This window comes from Chiloscyllium plagiosum, unplaced genomic scaffold, assembly GCF_037043375.1.
Source record: "Chiloscyllium plagiosum isolate Xiang-an unplaced genomic scaffold, Cpla_swu_hap1 HiC_scaffold_9, whole genome shotgun sequence".
In the NCBI taxonomy this organism is placed as follows: Eukaryota; Metazoa; Chordata; class Chondrichthyes; order Orectolobiformes; family Hemiscylliidae; genus Chiloscyllium; species Chiloscyllium plagiosum.
In genome coordinates, this window is record NW_028270147.1 from 115,781,521 (window position 1) to 115,805,057 (window position 23,537).

Here is a 23,537-nt window from a genome sequence, read left to right on the forward strand (position 1 = left end):
AATAAACTCCAACCCCTATATCGCTAGCAACAATCGCAAATTTGAAAGTTTTCAAAATATTTGGTGTAGCTAAAACTGCTGCGGTAGTTAATGCTGCTTTTGCATTCTCAAATTCCTGCTGGAATTGTTCTATACACCAACATTTCGTGTTCTTCTTCAGTAAATCCATCAGTGGTTCCACGACGCTGCTGAAGTTTGGAAAAACTTCCAATGGAATCCACTCAGACCCAAAAATCGAAGTTCCACTTTCTTCGTGGATGGTTATGGAAATTCCTAAAAGTCCTTTGTCTTCTTGTTCCATCGGCTCAATCATCCATGTCCAATGTAATGTCCCAAGAATGTCAACTCTGCTTTCACAAATTCTTTTTTTTTACGTTTATTGCCAGTTTTCCTTCTTGTAATCGTTCCACGAGCTCTGCCAACTGTAACATGTGATCTTTCCATGACTTGCTAAAGATCACTGCATCTAACAGATAAACTGCACAATTTGTTAATCTGGTCACAACTCTGTTCATGAGTCTTTGGAATGTGGCTAGTGCATTATTCATTCCAAAAAGCATCACTTTAAATTGATATTGCTCATTTAAGGTTACAAACGCAGAAACTTCTTTCACTTTCTCTGATCAAGTTAAATGCCAATAACCATGCAGTAAGTCCAGCTTTGTGAAGTTGTGGCATGTCAAATTTTACGTATGCAGTCTGTGAATCTTTGTATTGGATAGTAGTCTGATTTTGTTTCAGCGTTGACCTTCTGATAGTCCACACAAAATCGATGAGCCCCATTAGGTTTGGAACTAATAGCATCAGTATACTCCACTCGCTCTGACTCGGTTCAATGATATCTTCATTGAGCATCGCATCCAATTCCCTTTGGACCTCGGTGGCTTTGTGAGGATTAAGCCTACAGGGGTGTTGTTTATCAGAACAGCATTCTCTACTTCCACCACATGCACAAAAGTGTAAGTCCTCCCATCTTGGTTCTGCAAATGTCCTCATACTGCTGCAATGAGCAATCAACTTGGTTCATTGCTCTTACAACAAATAGCTCGCTATCCTATCCCATTCCTCAAGAACTTCTTTGTTATGTAAAGGATTTTGCATCACATCAAACCTCATGACATCTGTATTTGATTCCGCACTCTGTGGGGCAGTAACTAACATCTGTTTCCCCAGTTGCTTACCCTTATATTAGTAAGATTACAACGTATTCACATGACATACGTGCTACCTTTTTTTAATATCCAGCATCTTTACCACATAATTTACCTGACTCTACTCTTTCTCCATTTGGAAAGGGACACTAACCCAGGCTTTGAAGGGATTTCCTGCCACTGGTGGCATCCCCACGGAAAAAATAACATCAAATTTCATAGATTTACCTGCCACTTGTTTCATTATATGCTGTGCCCTCTTTAGGTGCTGCTTATCTAACTCGCATATTCAATTTAATCTCTCCCTCACCTCAGATACATAATCCAAGTGTGACATCTCTGTCTGAAGTCCTATTAATTTTTCTTTAATTCATTCCAAAATATCTCTCACTTCATGTCCGAATATTAACTCAAAGGGAGTAAGCTGAGTAGATTCATTCAGGGCATCTCTAATGGCAAACAATTTAATGGAACACGTTTATCCCAATCATTCGGGTAATCCTAACAGTACGCCAACTTTCCAAGGCTCGCTGCGATTCAGGACGGGACACACTTGATTTGAAGTGCTGTATGCCTCAGCTATCCATAATTTACTTAAACAGCCGAGCGGTAAAATGACTCCCTTGGACTGACGGAAACTCTCCGGGTAGCTCATACTGAGTAAAGAAAGCTACCAACTCCTCCACCTCCCTTTTTGCCTTGACGCTCTGTAATGGAATTGCCTCTGGTAATCTGACAGCACAACCATTATGGTCAGCAAATATTTCTTTCCACTTTTATTTTAGAAAGGGGGCCTACACAACTAGTCATAACCCTCGTGCAAGGTCAGTTGAACGCAAGATTTGGCAACAAAGGTTTTGGTTTTAGTCCTGCCTGTGGCTTACCTGCCATTCGGCACTATGACGCGTACAGCAAAAAGTAACCACGTCCTTGTGCATTCCAGGCCTGTAGAAATGCGTTTGTATCTTAACCTGAGTCTTCCAGATGACCTCCTGCAGGTATACCGAAATGACCTCCTGCAGGTAGTTCATGTGATACCCATAACACTTCCTGTCCGTATGCGACCGCCAACACAATCTGGTTAACGTTGGCCCATTTCTCCTCTGCACTAACCTGGTCTCCATTTTCATTTAGGATTCTATCTTTAAATTGCTCGACAATATATTCTGATTCTTTTTCTGAGTATGCATCAATTTATGTAAATTTTTGTTTTACGGCCATGTTTAACCTCTGTCTGACCCTCTGCCTGTTCAGGTTTTTCCTGCACTATTACATGAAACAGCAGGATAGCTAATGAAACTTCTGCTCCTTTGTCTTTCTCTTTATTTTTTGCTTCTTGCTGTAACTTATTACAGTGAGATCTTGTTATTGCACAGTCTGGAAAATTTCCTGGGTATTTGTCTTTTAACTCCTCAATTCCCTGGTCTTCCTTTGACTTCTCCACAAGAGGTGTCACTCCCACCTTGGATCCTGCTAAATTGTTCTCAAGAATAAACATGTATTTCTGAAACTGACGGTCTGTCACTCACTCCCATGGTTACGTCCCCAATCTTGATTTGGATCCCCAAACTTATCTTACACAGGGGAGCACTACATTAATGTCACCATTCCACTCATGATCACTCTCTCAGGTAACATGTCAGTAAGAGTGCAAACACTTTCATCACTAACTTTTAGAAGCTAAGAGAATGTGAGGATTACAGACTCTGGAGATCACAGTTGAAAGGTGTGGCACTGGAAATGCACAGCAGGTCAGGCAGCAGCCGAGGAGCAGGGGAATACACATTTCAGGCATAACCCCTTCATAAGGAAACTGGGGGATGGAAGAAAAGGGTTCTGAGAGATACGTAGGTGGGTGGGGATGGAGTTTGCGGAAGGTAGCTTGGAAGATGCAGGTGATGGTGATAGGTCAGAGGGCAGGGTGAAGCGGATAGGTGGTAGGACAGGTGGGACCCTCCAACCATACGGCAACAAAGTCGACTTCACCAGTTTCCAATTCTCCCTTCTCCTTACCTCATCCCAGATCCAACCCTTCAACTCAGAATCGCCTTCTGCAACTCTCCTGGCTGTCCACCATTCTTCCCACATGTCCACTTGCACCCTCCTCTCCGACCTATCACGCTCACTCACACCTTCATTTTCCTATCGCCTTCCCACTGACCTGCCCCCCAGCCTCATCTCTATCCTCCTGTTTATATTTTATCCCCTTCTCCTCCCCTCCCCGCCACTTTCCAGATGAAGGGCTTGTGCCTGATATGTCGATGTTCAGATGCTGCCTGACCTGTTGCGCCTTTTCAACGCCACACTTTTTGAATATTAGAGACTGAGCAGATCCCGTATCTCGCAAAATTATACCTTGTTGTCCTTCTCCCATGTTTTTTTTCAGTGAACTTTCCCCACAGAGGAGAATTCTTTATAGAGATGAGGTACTAACTCCATTCCCAACCCCTGCCTAGGTTGTGCACTCTCCTGCAGCTCCTCAACCTTTCTTGGGGTTTCCTTTAATACTTCCACTTATGCCACTGACTTAGCCTCTTTTACCACATCTTTTCCCACAGTGACTTCCTTCAACGACTAGCATTGTGACTTTGTGTTATGACAGTGAAGACATCTTTTCCCAATGCCCTTCTTAAACCACCGGCGCTGTAATTCTATGTTCTACTCCGGCATTGTGAAAACACCTGAGGCGTTTCACCTCCTTTCAACTGTCTTGGGCTTCTTTATAACCTAAAGTAAACTATTCCCAGTGTGCTCTCAATCTTTGTTTTGTAGAGTAGGATCTCCCCTTCTCCCAATTTCTATCCCTCGCAGGAGCGAGATCCTACCAGAAGGTAAATTGCAGCTCATGCACCAACACATATTGACCTGCCATCTCAGCTGCACTTCTCGCTTCTTGAACTTCCTGTTCATCCGCATAAACTCTGATCATCTCTGGAAGTGAGTGTTTAAATTCCTCCAGCAGAATGATCTGTCTCAGAGCCTTATATGTCTTGTCTATTTTTAAGGCCCATTCCCATCTATCAAACTTACTATGTTTAACTCTTTCAAACTCAATATAAGTCTGACCTGGTTCCATCATTATGTTTCTGAATCGCTCTCTATATACTGCTGGTACCAATTCATAGCATTCAAAGTCACCTGTTTGACATCTGCATAACCTCTTGACCCCTCATCTGACAGCGCTGCACATACCTCACTCGCTCTGCCTACCAGCTTAGTCTGAACTAGCATTACCCACATGTTCTCTGACCACTCCATCTGTGTATCCAATTTTTCAAATGAAATAAAAAAGGCAGCCATATTTTTCTTATCAAAATATGGCAATGTTTTAACATATTTATATATATATCCCTACCTTCTGTTTTAATCTCTATCCTATTAGTTTGACTTTGCTGATTAATTCACAACTTCTCAAGTTCAAATTCTCTCTCTCTCTTTCCCCTCTCTCTCTTTCTCTTTCTCTTCTACCTCTCTTCCCCTTTCTTCTCTCTTTCTTTTTGTCTCACTTTTTAATATTCTACCTGCAAATACTACATTTGCAATCTATTTTTTTCTACATCTACTGAACTCACCGTCAGTTTCTCCGATACACTGAAGTGCTCGACTAACACCATTACAATTTCAGCTTACCTTTTACCCTGGTTAAACTCAATTCTAACGTATTTGCTAATTCGAAATGTACGCCCTTCCTCTGTCTTTATAAACTTTCATGGTAAATTGGGACTCATTTTCAAACCCCAAAACCTCTTTAATAGTGCTAAGATGCATTTCTCTCACTTTTCGTTTCATCATCCACAAGTAACTAAAATGAAACAAATTTTCTGACCTAAGTTTTATTTAAAGATGTCGGACAATAATTGCCAAGTGTTGGAATCTACTCGGACCTTTTTTACCCCTAATCTGTCCACATCTGTCCAAATCCTGAATGACAAGCCATCAAACTGCAATGACATCAATGTCGAACCCCTCTGTTACTAAAAACCAAACACCAAAGAAAGCTTACCTCGCCTTGTACTCTGTTAAAATATGAGCAACAGAGAACTCACAAATTCCACCATTCAAAGAAAAATAACAATACATTTTTATGAACCCGAATAGTGAACACTAAACAACAACTATTCACAAGTACAAAACCCCCTTTTCTTAACTGCTTACTATCTGACTACAACTCAGAAAAACTCTGATAATATTAATCCACTTATTAAACGTTACATTAACTTAATGTCAACACCGCATAGCCTTTGTCTTCCCCGCTGTCTTCAGTCTTCCAGCTACTGATCTCACTGGGTCACGTTCATTCTGTTTTGTTTTACTGTAAATAAAGTATATTGGATGGAACATTTTTTTCTAATTTGAGACCAAGATGTTAGATGTCCAGTTAGCTTTCCCATTACGTTTCAAAAAAGCAGGTTTTCTACTCCCCATGACACATTCAATACTTATTGTTTGATTGGCTTCCAGGTGTTAAAGCAATAACGTTCAGCTTCCAGTGGTATCTGGTATCCTGGGTATGATTCAAATTGGTCGCATTGGAAAGTAATTTTTGGCATCGCAAGTAAGAGTCCCAGCACTCTCTCTAATGGATGTGATAGATTAGGGGGCATTCTTATTTCTGGCCAGGTATGTTAGATATCTTACCCGGTTTATCACCATCCTCAAATCTCTGTTTCGCAAATGAGACTTCCTTCTTTGCTGTCTGGTTCAGCCCAACATTCAAAGTAACGCTGAGGGCTGTAACCTGCTGCAACTTGGTTACAAGTGATCTGTCACGGTATGCTGTTTCAGCCGCATTCAGGCAGGCCTTGAGCTGTTGCTCTGCCTTCTGCCACTTCTGGGTCCCTGAGTAAAACATAATTAAACCCCTCGCATACGCCTTGGCAGTATTTGAGAGCACTAATGGATTACTGGCCGTACCCAAATTAATGTCCCAAAAATTTTTGAATTCCCCCGAAAAGTACTCACTAAACTTGCTATCCTTCAGGAAGAAAGGAATCATGCGCCAGTGACGTGAGCCTGTCCCCTCACCTTATCCTCCATGTCCACTGCTGCATGATCAGAAATGGCTATCTTCCCAATTCTGCAGGACAGCACAGAGTTCAAAAAGGTTAACAGGGCAAAAAAAATGCCAATCCTCGTACAGCACTTATGTGGCTGAGAGGAAAAAGTGAAGTTCCTCTCCACAGGGTGGAGACAACTCCACACACCCACCAACCCCAGCTCCCCGTTCAGGTCCACCAGCTGCCAGGATTGCGGTGACATACCCACAAGACCCGAGGGCATCCTGTATGACGTGTCCCAAGGGCCATCAACCTGGAAAACGCATCTGTTCAAAATTTGTGGAAATGTGCCAGGCGCAGCATACATTCAAATTCCCATACATACCTCCATGAATTAAAGCTTTAAGAATCATAAACCGCCCATATTCATCCTTAATTTGGTCTCAGAGTTGAAATGGGAGATTCTTCTTGATGAGTTAGTAACCCCTCTGCTTTTCGAATTCAAGGATGAGAAAAAAACACACGTCTGAACACTCAGAGCGGCGAGGAGAGAAGGTGGAGTGAAGCGAGGGCTGCCGGGAAGGTAAGGGCTTAATTTATTTTTGGGCAGTTGCTAAACCCGAGATACTGTACATGTAGCATTACCCTCCCGCCCACCTCCAGTAATCGGGAGGAGAAGACTCGGTAAGGTAAGGTTTTTATTTTTTCTTTATCTTTCTTTTTCATATATTTAAGTGCATTGTTTGTGTTTACTTAGTTCATATAAAGCTAAGCAGACAATGGCAGGGGACCTCAGACCCGTGGCATGTGCCTCTTGCTTGATGTGGGAGCTTAGGAACGTGTCTGACATTCCTGACTCTTTCACTTGAAAATGTATTTCCAGCTGCAGCTCTTGTTTGACCGCATGAAGGCTCTGGAGCTGCGCAAGGACTCGTTGTGGAGCATCTGCGATGCTGAGGAGATCGTGGATAGCACGTTTAGTGTACTAGTCACACCACAGGTTACGATTGCTAAGAGACAGAGTGAATGGGTGACCAAAATACAGAAAAAGGGTAGGAAGGCAGTGCAGATATCTCCCTCTAAAAACAGGTATAGCATTTTGGATGCTGTTGGGGGAGATGGTTCACCAGGGAAGGGCGGCAGTTGCAGGACCATGGCACTATGTCAGGCACTGCTGTTCAGAAGGGTGGGAAAAATACTCGTTGGCCCACAATCATAGGGGATTCTATTGTGAGGGGAGTAGATAGGCGGTTCTGTGGCCGAAAACGGGACTCCCGGGAGGCATGTTGCCTCCCAGATGCTCGGGTCAGGGATGTCACCGATTGGCTGTTGGGCATTCTAAAAGTGGAGCGTGAACAGCCAGTTGTCTTGGTGCATATAGTCACCATTGATCTAAGTAGGAAATGAGATGAGGTCCTAAAGTAAGAATTCAGGGAGCTCGGATAGAAGTTAAAGGGAGAACTTCAAAGGTAGTGATCTAGGATTACTACCAGTGCCACGTGCTAGCCAGCGTAGAAATGAAAAAAAAAGGCAGGATGAACATATGGCTTGAGAGATGGTGTAGGAGGGAGGGATTCAGATTTGTTGGACATTGGAACCGTTTCTGGGGAAGGTGGGACTATTACAAAAGGGACAGTCTACATCTGAACCAGACCAGAACCAATGTATTTGGGGAAGTTCTTGCTCCTACTGTTGGGGAGTTTTTCAACTAATGTGGCAGGGAACTGGGATTCAGAAGAGTAAACAAGTAGGCAGCGAGGTTGAGACTGGAGACTGTAAGAATTATGAAGTTGGCATTAATAAAGTGAAGAGTAGGCAGAGGGCAGATGAGTGCAAAAAACTGTTGGCATGAAATGAATCTACTTTCATACAAAGAGTATAGTGTGTAAGGCAGATGAACTTAGGGCTTGGATTGGTAACTGGCAGCATCTTGTTATTGTAATCATAGAGGCTTGGTTGAAGGAAGGGCATGATGATTGGCAATTAAATGTTCCAGGATATAGACGCTTCAGACAGGAAAGGGAGGGGAGCAAAAGTGGGGGTGGGGGAGTGGAGTTGCATCGCTGGTCATATCACGGTTGAGCAAAAGGAGCACACCATGAAGGTCATGGGTAGTGAGGCATTATGGGTGTAGCTGAGAAATAAGAAGAGTGCAGTTACACTGTTGGGGCTGTTTTCCAGGCCTCCCAACAGTGAGCATGTGGTAGAAGAACAAATAGGTAAACAGATTATGGAAAGGTGTAGAGGCAACAGGGTAGTGGTGCTGGGAGATTTTAATTTTCCCATTGATTGGGATACACTTAGCGTCAGAGGTCTGGATGGGGTAGAATTTGGAAGAAGTGTCCAGGAGAGTTTTCTACTGCAGTATGTGAATAGTCCAATGAAGAAAGGAGCCATATTGGACACAGTACTGGGGAATGAGCCAGGGCAGGTGGTAGAAGTTGCGGTGGGGGATTTATTTGGGAACAGTGACCACAATTCTGTAAGTTTTAGAATACTCGTAGATAAAGTAGAGAGTGGTCCTAAGGGAAGAGTACTAAACTGGGTCAAGGCCAATTATAAGTTAGGACGGACAGAGTCGTCAACTCTGAATTGTTGCCGGTGCCACATGACAGTGAGGCAAGGAACAGGGAGAGAGTGCAGTTGAAAACGTGGCTGCAAGGATGGTTAGGAGGGAGGGCTTCAGGTATTTGGACAATTGAACTGCATTCTGGGGAAGGTGGGATCTGTACAAGCAGGACGGGTTGCACCTGAACCAGAAGGGCACCAATATCCTGGGAGGTAGGTTTGCTAGCACTTTTTTGGGGGGGGTGGTTTAAACTAATTTGGCAGGGTGATGGGATCCGGACTTGTAGTCCAGCAAGTAGGTTAGCTGTTTTACAGGATGTCCAAGAATGTAGGGAGGCTGTGGAGAAGGTAGCACTGACAGGGAATACTTGCGGACACAGAGATAGGTTCAAGTGTGTATACTTCAACGCAAGGAGTATCAGAAATAACGTGGGTGAACCTAAGGCGTGGATCAGTACTTGGGACTACAATGTTGTGGCCATCACGGAAAAGTGGATAGAAGAGGGACAGGAATGGTTGTTGGAGGTTCCTGGTTACAGATGTTTCAGTAAGATTAGGGAGGGTGGTAAAAAAAGGAGGGGGTGTGGCATTGCTAATTAGAAGTGGTACAATGGCTGCAGAAAGGCAGTTCGAGGGGGATCTGCCTTTGGAGGTAGTATGGGCTGAAGTCAGAAATAGGAAAGGAGCAGTCACCTTGTTGGGTGTTTACCAGAGACCCCCCAATAGCAGCAGAGATGTGGAGAAACAGATTGGGAAACAGATTTTGGAAAGGTGCAGAAGCCACAGGGTAGTAGACATGGACGATTTCAACTTCCCAAATATTAGATTAGATTAGATAACTTACAGTGTGGAAACAGGCCCTTCGGCCCAACAAGTCCACACCGCCCCGCCGAAGCGCAACCCACCCATTTCCCTACATTCATCCCTTACCTAACACTACGGACAATTTAGCATGGCCAATTCACCTGACCTGCACATCTTTAGACTGTGGAAGGAAACCGGAGCACCCGGAGGGTGGTCCACGCAGACACGGGGAGAACATGCAAACTCCACACAGTCAGTCGCCTGAGGCGGGAATTGAACCCGGGTCTCTAGCGCTGTGAGGCAGCAGTGCTAACCACTGAGCCACCGTGCCGCCCATAATTGGAAGCTCTTTAGATCAAGTAGATTGGACGGGGCAGTGTTTGTGCAGTGTGTCCAGGAAGGTTTTCTAACTCAGTATGTAGATTGTCTGACCAGGGGGAGGCCATATTAGATTTGGTACTTGGTAACGAACCAGGACAAGTGATGGGCTTGTTAGTGGGTGAGCATTTTGGTGATGGTGACCTCAATTCTGTGACTTTCACCTTGGTTATGGAGAGAGATAGATGCGTGCAACAGGGTAGGTTTTACAATTGGGGAAGGGTAAATACGATGGTGCAAGACAGGATCTGAGGAGCATAAGTTGGGAGCATAGGCTATCAGGGAAGGATGTCGTTGAAATGTGGATCTTTTTCAAGGAACAGATACGACATGTCCTTGATATGTATGTACCTGTCAGGTAGGAAAGAGATGATCGTGTGAGGGAGCCTTGGTTGACGAGGGAGGTTGAATGTCTAGTAAAGAGGAAGAAGGAGGCTTACATAAGGTTGAGGAAACAAGGTTCAGACCGAGCGTTGGAGGGATACAGGATAGCCAGGAGGGAGCTGAAGAAAGGGATTAGGAGAGCTAAGAGAGGGCATGAAAAATCTTTGGCGGGTAGGATCAAGGATAACCCCAAGGCCTTTTATACATATGTGAGAAACATGAGAATGACGAGAACGAGGGTAGGTCCGATTAAGGACAGTAGTGGGAGACTGTTTATTGAGTCAGAAGAGATAGGAGAGGTTTTGAATGAGTACTTTTCTTCAGTATTTACAAATGATAGGGACAATATTGTTGAAGAGGAGAGTATGAAATGGAATGGTAAGCTAGCCGAGATACTTGTTAGGAAGGAAGGTGTGTTGGGCATTTTGAAAAACTTGAGGATAGACAAGTTTCCCGGACCTGACGGGATATATCCTCGGATTATGTGGGAAGCAAGAGAGGAAATTTCAGAGCCGTTGGCAATGATCTTTTCATTTTCACTGTCAACTGGGGTGGTAACAGGGGACTGGGGAGCGGCAAATGTTGTGCCCCTGTTCAAAAAAGGGAATAGGGATAACCCTGGGATTTACAGGCCAGTTAGTCTTATATCGGTTGTAGGCAAAGTAATGGAAAGAGTGCTGAGGGATAGGATTTATGAGTATCTGGAAAGACACTGCTTGATTATGGACAGCCAGCACAGATTTGTGAGGGGTAGGTCTTGCCTTACCAGTCTTATTGAATTCTTTGAGGATATGACCAAGCATGTGGATGAGGGTAGAGCAGTGGACGTAGTGTACATGGATTTTAGTAAGGCATTTGATAAGGTTCCCCATGGTAGGCTTATGCGGAAAGTCAGGAGGCATGGCATAGTGGGAAATGTGGTCAGTTGGATAGAGAACTGGCTAACCGGTCGAAGTCAGAGAGTGGTGGTAAATGGTAAATATTCAGCCTGCAGCCCAGTTACAAGTGGAATTCCGCAGGGATCAGTTCTGGGTCCTCTGCATAGGGATCTTGGGGTCTATGTTCATAGCTCTTTGAAAGTTGCCACTCAGGTGGATAGAGCTTGTAAAAGGTCTATGGTGTATTAGCGTTCATTAGCAGAGGGATTGAATTCAAGAGTCATGAGGTGATGTTGCAGCTGTAAAGGACCTTGGTAAGGCCACATTTGGAGTACTGTGTGCAGTTCTGGTCGCCTCACTTTAGGAAAGATGTGGAAGCTTTGGAGAGAGTGCAGAGGAGATTTACCAGGATGTTGCCTGGAATGGAGAAAAGTTCATATGAGGATAGGTTGAGAGTGCTAGGCCTTTTCTCATTGGAACGGCAAAGGATGAGGGGTGACTGGATAGAGGTTTATAAGATGATCAGGGGAATAGATAGAGTAGACAGTCAGAGACTTTTTTCCCTGGGTACAACAGAGTGTTACAAGGGGACATAAATTTAAGGGGAAGGGTGTTAGGTATAGGGGGATGCCAGGGGTAGGTTCTTTACCCAGAGAGTGGCAGAGTGGCCTGTGGGAGTGGCAGAGTCAGAATCATTGGTGACCTTTAAACTGCAATTGAATAGGTACATGGATAGGTGCTTAAGCTAGGACAAATGTTTGGCACAAGATCGTGGGCCGAAGGGCCTGTTCTGCGCTGTATTGTTCTATGTTTTATGTTCTATATCAAAATTAGGCAGGAACTTGTAAATGTGGATTGGACACAGTTATTTGAAGGGAAGTTCACATTTGAGGTGTGGGAGGCTTTCAAAGATAGGTTAAAGATAGTGCAGGATAGGCATGTCCCATTGAAGGCAAAGGATAGGAAGGGCAAGATTCGTGAACCGTGGATGATAGGAGAAATTGTACGACTAGCTAAGTGGAAAAGGGAAGATTACATAAGGTCTTGGCAACTAAGAACAGAATGGGCCATGTAGAAATATCGGAAGATAGGACATCTTAAACAAGGAATCAAGCGGACAAAAAGGGGCAATGAACTAACTTGAGCGAGCAGAATTAAGGCGAATCCCAAAGCATTTTCTTCTTATATAAAAGCAAGCGGGTAACTAGTGGAAGGATTGGTCCACTAAAGGATAATGAAAGAAGGCTGTGTGCCGAACCTGAGAGAATGGGTGAGATTCTGGATGATTACTTTGCAATAGTGTTCACTAAGGAGAGAGACATGATTAATGTTGAGATTAGAGATCGAAATTTGATTAGTCTGAATCACGTTGAAATAAGTAGGGAAGATGTGTTGGGTAGGCTACAGGTTATTAAGGTGGACAAAACCCCAGGACTGGATCGCATCTATCCCAGGTTGCTGAGGGAGGTGATAGATGAAATAGCTGGGGCCCTGACTGGGGAATAGCTGGGGACCTTTGTGGCATCCTTAAATACAGGTGAGGTGCCAGACGACTGGAGGGTTGCTCATGTTGTCCCCTTGCACAAGAAGGGTAGCAGCGATATTCTAGAAACCTACAGACCAGTGAGCCTGACGTCGGTGTTGGGAAAGTTGCTAGAGAGGGTACTGCGGGATAGCATCTATTTATATTTCGAAAAGAATGGGATTATCAGTGATAGGCAACATAGTTTTGCGCAGGGGGGATGGTGCCTTACCAAGTTCATGGAGTTCATTGAGGAAGTGACCAAGTTGATAGATGAAGGAAGAGCTGTTGATGTCATATACATGGATTTTTGTAAGGTGTTTGATAAGGTTCCCCATGGTAGACTACTGGAGAAAGTGATGTCACATGGTGTGCAGGGTATTCTAGCTCGGTGGATAAAGAACGGGTTGAGCAGCAGGGAATAGAGAGTAGTAGTTGAAAGGAGTTTCTCGAAATGGAGAAAGGTGACCAGTGGTGTTCCACAGGGGTCAGTGTTGGGGCCATTGTTATTTGTAATATGCATAAATGATCTGCAAGAGGGCACTGTTGGTATGATCAGCAAGTTTGCAGATGACACGGAGATTGGTGGATTAGCAGAAAGCATAAGGGACTGTCAGTGAATACAGCAGGATATAGATAGACTGGAGAGTTGAGCGGAAAAGTGTCAGATGGATTTCAATCCAGACAAATGTGTGGCGATGCATTTAGGCAAAACTAATTCTAGAGCGAATTATACGATGAATGGCAGAGCCTTGAGAAATGTTGATGAAGAGAAATCTGGGAGTGCACGTCCATTGAACCGACGGTTGCAGCACAGGTGGATAGAGTGGTCAAGAATGCATACAGTATGCTTGCCTTCTTTGGACGGGGTACTGAGTATAAGAGCTGGCAAGTCATGTTCACATTGTATAAGACATTGGTTTGGCCACGTTTAGAATACTGTGTACAGTTCTCGTCGCCACATTACCAAAAGGATGTGGATGCTTTGGAGTGTTTACGAAAGTTTATGAGGATGTTGTCTGGTATGGAAGGTGCCAGCTATGAAGAAAGGTTGAGTATGTTAGGTATATTTTCATTAGAAATAAGGAGCTTGAAGCGGGACCTGTTTGAGGTTTATAAAATCATGAAGGGTATAGAAAGGGTGATAGAGACAAGCTTTTTCCCTTTGTGAAGCATTCAGTAACGAGAGGTCACGCTTTCAAGGTGAGAGGTGGAAAGATTAAGGGGGATACACGTGGCAAGTACTTCACACAGATTGTGGTGGGCGTTTGGAACGCGTTGCCAGCAGAGGTGGTAGAGGCAGGCATGGCAGATTCATTTAAGATGCGTCTGGATAGGTGCATGAGTAAATGGGAAGCAGAGGGATACAGATGCTTCGGAATTCACCGAAAGGTTTAGGCAGTACATTTGGATTGGCTCAGGCTTGTTCTTTAGTTCTTCTTTGTACTCCCTGCTGTAACTTGAAATGCTCCTTACTGGTTAGATGTATTTCTTGCAGCAAGACGATATTAGTCCTCTTTTTTTTCAGGCTTGAAAGCATCTTTTTACTCTTACGTGCAGAATGATTCCCCTTAACATTCCAGGTGCACCACTTAACTGAATGGTTAGCCATAGCCATCTGAAATAGTGCATGACCCCTGGGAGGACGAACCCCACTCATAGCGTGCCGAGGGAAAACAGCAAACAGTTTGCATAAATTTAAAAATGCAACTTCCAAACCTACCAGATTAAAACTTCTAACATCTACGTCTACAACAGACCAACATCTAACACATTTGAAAGGAAACTTTGCCCCCTTGCCCACAGGGGGCTCTCATACTACCCACTAACCCCTTCATGTCACCTTCCAGCTGAAGCTGTTTTCCAAAGCCGGACAGCATCTTATAACAAGAAAAATATAAGTGTGAACTCAACCTGTCCTATCCATGCTTTAATCCTCGGTACTCCTGGTTAAAAATAAAACAAAGCAAAACACCTCAGCTTCCCCCAACCACATCCCCATCCCTTATCAAGGGAGAGAAATGATAAAAATAAAAACAAAGGATAATGGGAGGAGAGAGAGAAGGGAGAAGAGATCGAAAAAAGAAGAAAGGTAGAACACCCACAAATATATATAAAAAGGATGAACAGGTAACCCACAGAGAAAAAAATAAACATTATTGTCCATTTTAAGGTTTCCAGGAAGTAATTTGCTTTTTATGGTGAGTCAAAATTAAACACGGATGCTCCATGGCTGAAGTGTACTATCTTCCAGAGTTCTGGATATTCAAGTCCCTCCGCTGCCTTTTTAACTCATCAAAGGCCTTCGTTTTGCGAATCACGGTCGCAGAAAAGTCTTGGAAAAGCATAATTTGCAATCCTTTGTATACCAGAGTTTATGGCTCCTTCCAATACCGTTTGCATATCTCTGTAACTGCTGGTGTCACACTAGGACGGGGTGGGGGCGTTGGTCGGTTGAGGGCCTGTGCTCTGTGACTGGTGGGTCCACTCACCCGAACGCGGCCCGACCCTACTCCCAGCTTGAAAAACTGCGAAGCCATTGCTCCAAGAAGCTGACCAGCTTCTGTTCCTGCAGCCCGACCAAGCAGATGTTCTTCCGACAGCTTTGATTTTAGAGCTCATCGACCTGCTCTTCCAAAGCCCGTACCTGCTGTTCCAGGCCCTGGACCTGAGACGCCAAGGATTTCACAGGCTGCAGTCCATTGCTCCACCTCCACGGTGTGCTGCCTGAGATGCTGGATTTCCTGGCCATGCTTCTGCAACATGACTGAGATCAGTTCAAGCCTGGCCCGTGTGTACTCCATCGCTGAATCGATCTTCTCCCAGAGTTTCAAGACGAGGCTGTGCTCCACAGGTGAGTCCCCGGGAGCGCTCGCAGAGGTCGATGATGCAGCCGCAGACATGTCCTTTGCCGTAGGGGAGTGCCCTACTTGTTGCAATCCTCGCAGTCCCCTCCCTTTACACATTTCTCGAACAATTTTAAACTCATACACAGCAGTGATGGGCGTCAAAAACTAATGATATCGACCACAATAGGTAATAAAGGGAGAGTGAGTGCCTACTTTTTTTTCTGGGGTCTAGTGCAGAGCTCAGCAAGGCGAGCGTACTGAATCGCTACCAACTTGAATCCACCCACCTATACCTTCTTAACAACCCTATCATCCTGTCAGCTTACATGGATCTATGCACATCGACACTGAGGTCTCTCTGGTTATCCTCATGCCCATGAATCTTTCCATTAGCCCAGTACTTTTTACTCCTGTTGCTCCTTCTGAAGTGTACTCATTTAACTGCATTTGCAAACTCTAAGCCCAGCTGCGAATGTTATCTATGTCCCTCTGTAACCCCCAACATCTTTCGGCACTATCGATAACTCCAAAGCCTTCGTGTCATCTGGAAAATACTAAGCCATCCTTCTGCACCCTCATCTAGGTCTTTTATAAATTTGACAAGCAGCATGGCCCCAAAACAGATCCTTGCGGTTCGCCATTAGTAACTGAACTCCGGGATGAATATTTCCCATCAACCTCCACCCTCTGTCTGCTTTTAACTAGCCAATTTCTGATCCAAACCGCTAAAACGCCCTCAATCCCATTCCTCTTCATTTTGTGGAATAAACTCCCGTGTGGTACCTTATCAAACACCTTTCTGAAATGCATATCCACCACATCAGCCTCATCCTCATCCATTTACCCTCATCCACCTGTTTGGTCACCTTCTTAAAGAACTCAATAAGGTTTGTGAGGCACAACGTACAGTTCACAAAACCGTGTTGACTATCCCTAATCAACTTATTCCTCTCAAGACATTTATAAATTCTATCTCTTGCAACCTTGCCCAATACTCTACCCACAACCAAAGTGAGGCTCACTGGTCTGTAATTGCCAGGGTTGTACCTACTCACCTTCTTGAACAAGAGGACATTTGCTCTCCTCCAGTGTTCTGGCACTACGCCGTAGCTTCACATTGGTTGGGTCAAGATCCTGAAATTCTCTCCCTATCGGCATAATGGGTCAACCCACAGCAAGTGGACTGCAGCGATTGAAGAAGGCAGCTCACCACCACCTTCTCAAAGGCAAATCGGGATGGGCTGTCAATGCTGGCCAGCCAGCGATGCCTAAGACTCACAAACATATTTTTAAAAGCTCTTGAACTGGGATGGTATGGAATCAGATGAAGGAAATGGAGTTTGTCACCGTAACAGAGGGCAGTGACGCCCATGCTCCCGATATATAAATAGCAAGGGCAGTGAGGCAATGGGTCATCGCTGAAACTCAGTTGGTTAAAATGGAGAACCATGAGTAACACTGCCAGAAGCAAGGAGGTAGACAGTAACTGAATAAGTTCCCTGATGCAGTTTATAGTAGTTTGCAGAGTGAATATCTGGATTCAGAGTCTCAATAGGAGTCTCAATAGTCTCAATGGTGGCAAGAAGTGAAGACTATTTGAAAGAACAGTAATGCAGTCATAACTGGTTTATAAAAAAAATAGTTGGAGAGCGAGACTTACCAGGGAGACCAACGATAGACAGGAAAGGATAATAAAAGTATTGAATAATGCAAAGAGCAAAATAGATCCACAATGATAATGACAACCGATCATAATATGTAGGAAGGACAGAAAAATCATTGGATAAACTCCGTTCCATTGTTGGAATATTCCAGTCTAATGTTCTCAGATACTGATCTCTTCTCCCCTTCGTTCTGGAGGTGCTGGTCTCTGTTAGTGCGGTCGGTGATGTTCCCACCCATACAATGGAATAACACATTGAACGGAGCTCATTTATCATTAAAAGATGGGAACTCTCCACTGGGTTAATTATAATCCATGGAGATCGGCATTAATCACAGTCACTGAACAAACAGGCTCAGTTAATCTCTTCGTTACATCCCTTTTCATATCACAATAAATGTGAGCATTTACTCAGTCTGGATGGAAAGCATGAGCGTTACTGATGGATGGACCATAAATCTTTCAATCTATTTATTCGTTTTTCCTTGCATGTGGGCGTATTGCTGGAACACTGCAGGGTTGTATATCACCCACCCTGTTTATAAAAGGAGACGTGGATAAAATAACAAAGCAGCTACAAAAAATGACTGGTGGGGAAATTTCTAGAGGCTTTAAAGTAACGTACGATATTTATTGACAAATGACATTCTGTGACGCTACTCCTGGGTGCAAGTGCCTAGTTATCACATCCTTTCAAAACTTTGAGACAAAGCATTGGGACAGGTACTTAGGAAAGAGGGAAGCAATTCCCTCCCAATGTGCCTGTTACAGAAGGATAGGAGGAGGCCATTCAGCCCACACTAGCTTATTCCCACATGATGAGGTGGAAAGATGGAATGTTAGTAAGTTTTGTAAAGGGAACTATTCAAAATAGAGACAAGTGTTATGAAGCTGTATGAGGAGTTAGTGAGAGGGTACCTGGAGAACATTGTGTTGTTTGAGTTTCTGTAACTGAGAAGGGAGAGACCTTGATTTGATGCAGTTTACCAGCCGTTCATAATCCACGGGTTGCTGTGTCATTTAATGTCTCGGGCCTATTACAAAGGGTTAGTCAGAGGCCTTTCAACATCTTGAGCCTGTTGCACAGGGACAGGTGATGATCTGATACCTGAATACAGGCTGAGGTGACCAGTTGTAGTCAGGGGTGACCATTTAACAGATGCTTTTCATAATCTAGGTGGTAACAAGGCTTTGAGATGCAAATAACATGACAAAATGACTTCTGGGCTGCAAACTGACAATTCTGCTAAAGCCGTAGAAAATGGCTTTTATGTTTCTGAGTGCTAATACAAGTAACTAAGCACAGTCTGATTCAATAATGATTAGCAGACAATGCGCCACTTAAAGCATAGAAATAACACAGCTGCATAAGGCAGTTTTAGCCGGCCTTTGGGTGCAGGTGCAATGGCTCAGTTAGTGATACAAGAGTGGCCTGAGTGTTGGAACATAAAGTTGGTTCCCAGGAAATATCATCGGACCAAGGAACTGTCATATAAAGCAATATCACGTATTGATTGGCAATTATCTGAATGTACTATTCGATCATGGCCTGTATCCTTCCTTAAGAATAGCATTATAAAAAGTCCTTGTTTTCAGCTTTGTGCAGTTCCACCAAGGAACACGGAAGTGTATAACGTCTGTGTTTCTACATGCTCCATACTCGGCCGTATGAAAAATAAAGAATACATTCTTAACCGCCAGATCAATTACGAGTGTTTATTGGCCGATCACTGAAGCGAGAGACTTTGCCGGGGGCCAGATCATCATCTGGTGGCGTGACTCGGATTCGGTATGGACAGATTGCAGACAATAGTGTAAGAGCCTTCAGATCTCCACGATTGAGTGTAGAGAAATTAGCCGGCCAGACGTGAGAATTTTCTCCATTTGGTTTTCCTCATATTCAAACGTGGTTGACTCGGCCCCTCACTCTCTATTATCCAAGGGCAGCCCGAAATGGTCGTAATAAGAATACATTACGAAATGAAAAAAAAAGGAGTCTGGTACTCTCGGGAGTTGACCAAAAATCTGGCACACCAGAGCAGTATCAACTGGTTCAAGATTATCGAGCTATCAATGCTATTGCACTGCCTAATCATGCAGTGGTCTCCAATCCAGCTCATATTCGGGTCTTGGTACCATCAGACACTAAATGCTTCACTGTTGTCAATCTGCAACATGTTTGTTTTTTTCTCTCTGCTTCTTCATGAGGACAGTCAGCACCTATTTGTACTTACTTTTATTGGCCAGCAGTTGATATGGACTCGATTACCTCAGGGCTTCATACATTCTCCGATCCTTTTCTCAGGCCTTACAGAAATAATTGCAGAATCTCACCGTCACAGGTGGGTCTGCACTGATCCAATATAGACATGACCTCCTTGTTGCCAGTGTAGATGAAGAATCTGGTCACTCCGATGTTGTCCTCCTACTCATCTATCTGAAACGTCTGGGCTATGTTCCTTCTCCCGAAAAAGTCTCAATGTTACAGCGTCAGGTAATGTTTTTAGGTTTCATGCTGTCAGCTTATTCACGTTCCCTTGAGCAGATCCGTATTACTACTATCGTCAACTTCCCAGTCCCAACAACGTGAAACAGGTTCGCCCGTGGCTGGGTATGGTCAAATTCTGCCGACAATGGATCCCTAACGCTGCCCTCCTCGATCAGATGTTGACCCCCTTTATTTCCCGTGAAGGTACCTTCGAGCTCTCCTCAGAGGCATAGCAAGCCTTCGACAAACGAGCCTTGTCATAAGCTCCAGCTTTGGGAAGACATCTCTATGACAGACCTTTCCAACTTTACTGCACGATTCTAGATAACTGTGCTTCCTCAGTTCTCACTCAACTACATGGAGATCACCACTGCCCGGTTGCCTATTTATCTACTAAACTTGACTTTGTTGCCTTAGGATCTCCCCGTTGTACTCAGATCCTTACCACTATTTATCTTGGATTACAATCCAAAGAAACCCTTACACTTCAGCAGGACATTGCCATCTACCGTTCTCATGTGGTGATCGCCCAGTTGGGATAATTGTAAACTCAACATTTGACTGGGGCTCGCCAAAACCGTTACGAGATTTCCCTCTTCAACAACCTTTAGGCATTGTACCACCATTAATCCTGACGATTTCCTTGCACATCCCCCATTACCCATATCAACTTCAGATCATGACTGAATTCTCATCAATGAGGCCATCCAAATTCGTCCAGATCTTTCCCTTGCCCCTATCGCAAACACTGGCATCAATATGTTCACTGATGGTAGTTCGTCTACTAACCATACAGGTATTCACTTCTCATGCAACGTAATAATTGATGACCGTGGCTTCATCCTGGATTCAACTTCTTTTGAGATTTCCTTTTCTGCTTAACAAGGTGAACTTTTTGACCTGATCAGTCCCTGTGTCTTTGGACAGGCCTTCGAGTTAACATGTACACTGACTCCCGATTAACTTTCAGAGTTGTGAATGTTTTTGGTCCAATCTGGAAAAATGCAGGGTTTTGACCACTTCAGGTACTCACATCCACTGGCCAATCCCCGTCGACATTGGTAACCGTGCTGTTGATGAGGCTGCAATAGCAGCCTCTCACGGCCATCTTATGATTGTGACTAACGGGATAAGCCAGACTGAAAGCTCAAGAGTGCATCACAGCTTCAGAAAAGAAGCTTGTTGGAGAAGGTTTGCCTATTCAGTCAGTATGAGTGGAAGTTAGGAACAACAAGGGAACAGCCACCACCTTGGTGGTTTTCTACAGACCATCTAATAGCAGTATAGAGATTGAAGATCTCATAGGCAGGCAGATTCTGGAAAAATGCAAAAGTAACAGGGTTGTTGTTATGGGTGATTTCGACTTTCCCAATATCAACTGGGACCTCCTAAGTGTAGATGGTTTGGATGGAGCCATTTTTGTCAGGTGTGTTCAGGAGGGTTGCCTTACTCTGTATGTCGACAGACCGACGAGGGGAGATGCAATTTTGGATTTGGTGCTCGGTAACGAGCCAGGACAGCTGTCCCATTTCGCGGTGGGAGAGCACTTTGGTGACAGTGATCATAACTTCCTCATATTTAGCATAGCCTTGGAGAGTGAAAGGAGCAATAACAAGGGAAAATATTTAATTGGGGAAAAGGAAATTATGACCCTAGCAGACAGGAGTTGGGAATATAGACTGAGAACAATTGTTCCACAGAAAGGGCACAGTAGGCATGTGGAGACTAATTAAAGAGCAGTATTTGCGAGTGATGCACAAATTTGTTCCACCGAGGCAGGTAAGAAGAGATAAGATTGAAGCGCCTTGGACGATGAGAACAGAGGAAGTTCTCGTCAAAAGGAAGAAGGCAGCTTACATAAGGTGGAGGAAGCAAGGATCTAGCACAGCTTTAGAGAATTACAGGCTTGCTAGAAAGGAGCTCATAAATGGACTGAGGAGAGTCAAGAGTGGCACGAAAAAGGCTTGGCAAGAAGGATTAGGGAGAACCCAAAGGCGTTTTACTCATACCTGAGGAATAAGAAAATGAACAGGGAGACGTTAGGGTCGATCAGGGATAGCGGAGGGAATTTGTGCGTGGAGTTTGAGTAGATAGAGGCAGCCCTAAATGAGTTTTTTGCTTCGGTTTTCACCAAGGAGAGGGATCTTGTTAAGAATGATAACTTAGAAGAGCTAAACGCAGTAATCCACAGCGCAATTAATACTTCTATTTGTGATTTATTTATGACATTTTGATAGGAAGTACATCTGTTTCGTCAGTCTTAGCAATGCTCAATCCAGCTACATGTTCAAGTATTACCTTGTTACTGATATGAATTCATTTTGCTTTAGAAATCTGATATGATCACTTGGTATTATTTGGTGAATTTCTGGATCTTCTTCCATGAAGATAATTTAAAAAAATGGTTAGTTTCTTGGCCATTTCCCTGTTCTCCATAATAAGCAATCCTCTCCCGATTACAAATTTCCACATTTGACCATGTTTTTATTTTGTTTCCTTTGAAATATAGATTATAGATTTCTGAAATCTTTGTGTTCCTGCTTGTTAGCATGCATGTTCTGTTTTTGATTTCGTTACCAGTTTCATGGCCTTTCTTTTCTGGATCGTTATTTTCTGAGAATTTTCAGGTTTCCTCAATAAGGATTCAGAAGAATGGAATTTTTCTGAAGTCACTTGCTATGATTAATATATTTTCTAATTTGTTATGTTTACCATCATTGAGTCACTTTCGCTTCCTTTGACGTTTGTATCTGAAATAAATAGATGTATTTTCCAGACTTTGCAATATTTCTGAAAATCTCTGGGTCCTGGCCTGATATATTTAGAAACACTGCAGAAGGATAGAGAAGAAATTGTTGGAGCTGGGTTTGGTTCTTTTCCATCATCTTTGGCCAATGGGTGAGGTCCCGGACGATTGGAGAACTGAGAATGCTGAGCCCATATTCAAGAAAGGCTACAAAGAAAATCTGGGAACTAAAGGCTGGTAAACCTAAAATCTAGTAGGTAAGTTACTCTAAAAGATTCTAATAGATAAAATATACGTGCATTTGGAATGACAGTGTGTGATTCGGAGAAAGATTATAATGGTGCTGGAAAATCAAAGCCAGCACTGTTTTGTGCATGGCAGAGCATGACTCACACATTTGTTGGACGTCTTTGAGGAAGTGACCAGAAACGTTGAGGAGGACAGGGTGGTATACGTAGTCTAGATGGATACCAGTAAGGCCTTCAATAAGGTTCCAACAACGTACCTTACGCTGGAAGGTTAGATCACGTGGAATTGAGTGGGGGCAGGCAAATTAGATACAAAATTGCCTTGATGATAGGAAGCAGAGTGTAATACTGGAAGAATGATTGTCAGACTGGAGGCCTGTGGCTATTGGAATGTCTCACGGATTGGTGCTGGGACCACTACATATTACATATATCTATGATTTAGATGAGAATGTACAGGCATGATTTGTAAGTTTGAAAATGACATTAAAATATGCAGCATCATGGAGAGTGAGGAAAGTTATCAGAAATTTCAGAAATTAGAGCAGTACTTTGATCAGCTGGGGAAGTGGGCTGAGAATTGGCAAATGGATTTTAATATAGATTAGTGTACGTTCTTGCATTTTAGAAAGTCAAATCAAGGATCGTGTTTCATGGTGAATGGTTGGGTCCTAAGAACTGTAGTGGAACAGAGGGACCTTTGAATTCAGGTGCATGGTACTTTGAAAGTTGATTCAGAGGTAGATAGGGCAGCAAAGAAAGCTTTTGCCACACTGGCCTTCATCAGTGTATATCACTGAGTATCGAAATTAGGGAGTTACGTTGAAGTTATAGGGGATGCTGGTGAGGCCACAGTGATAG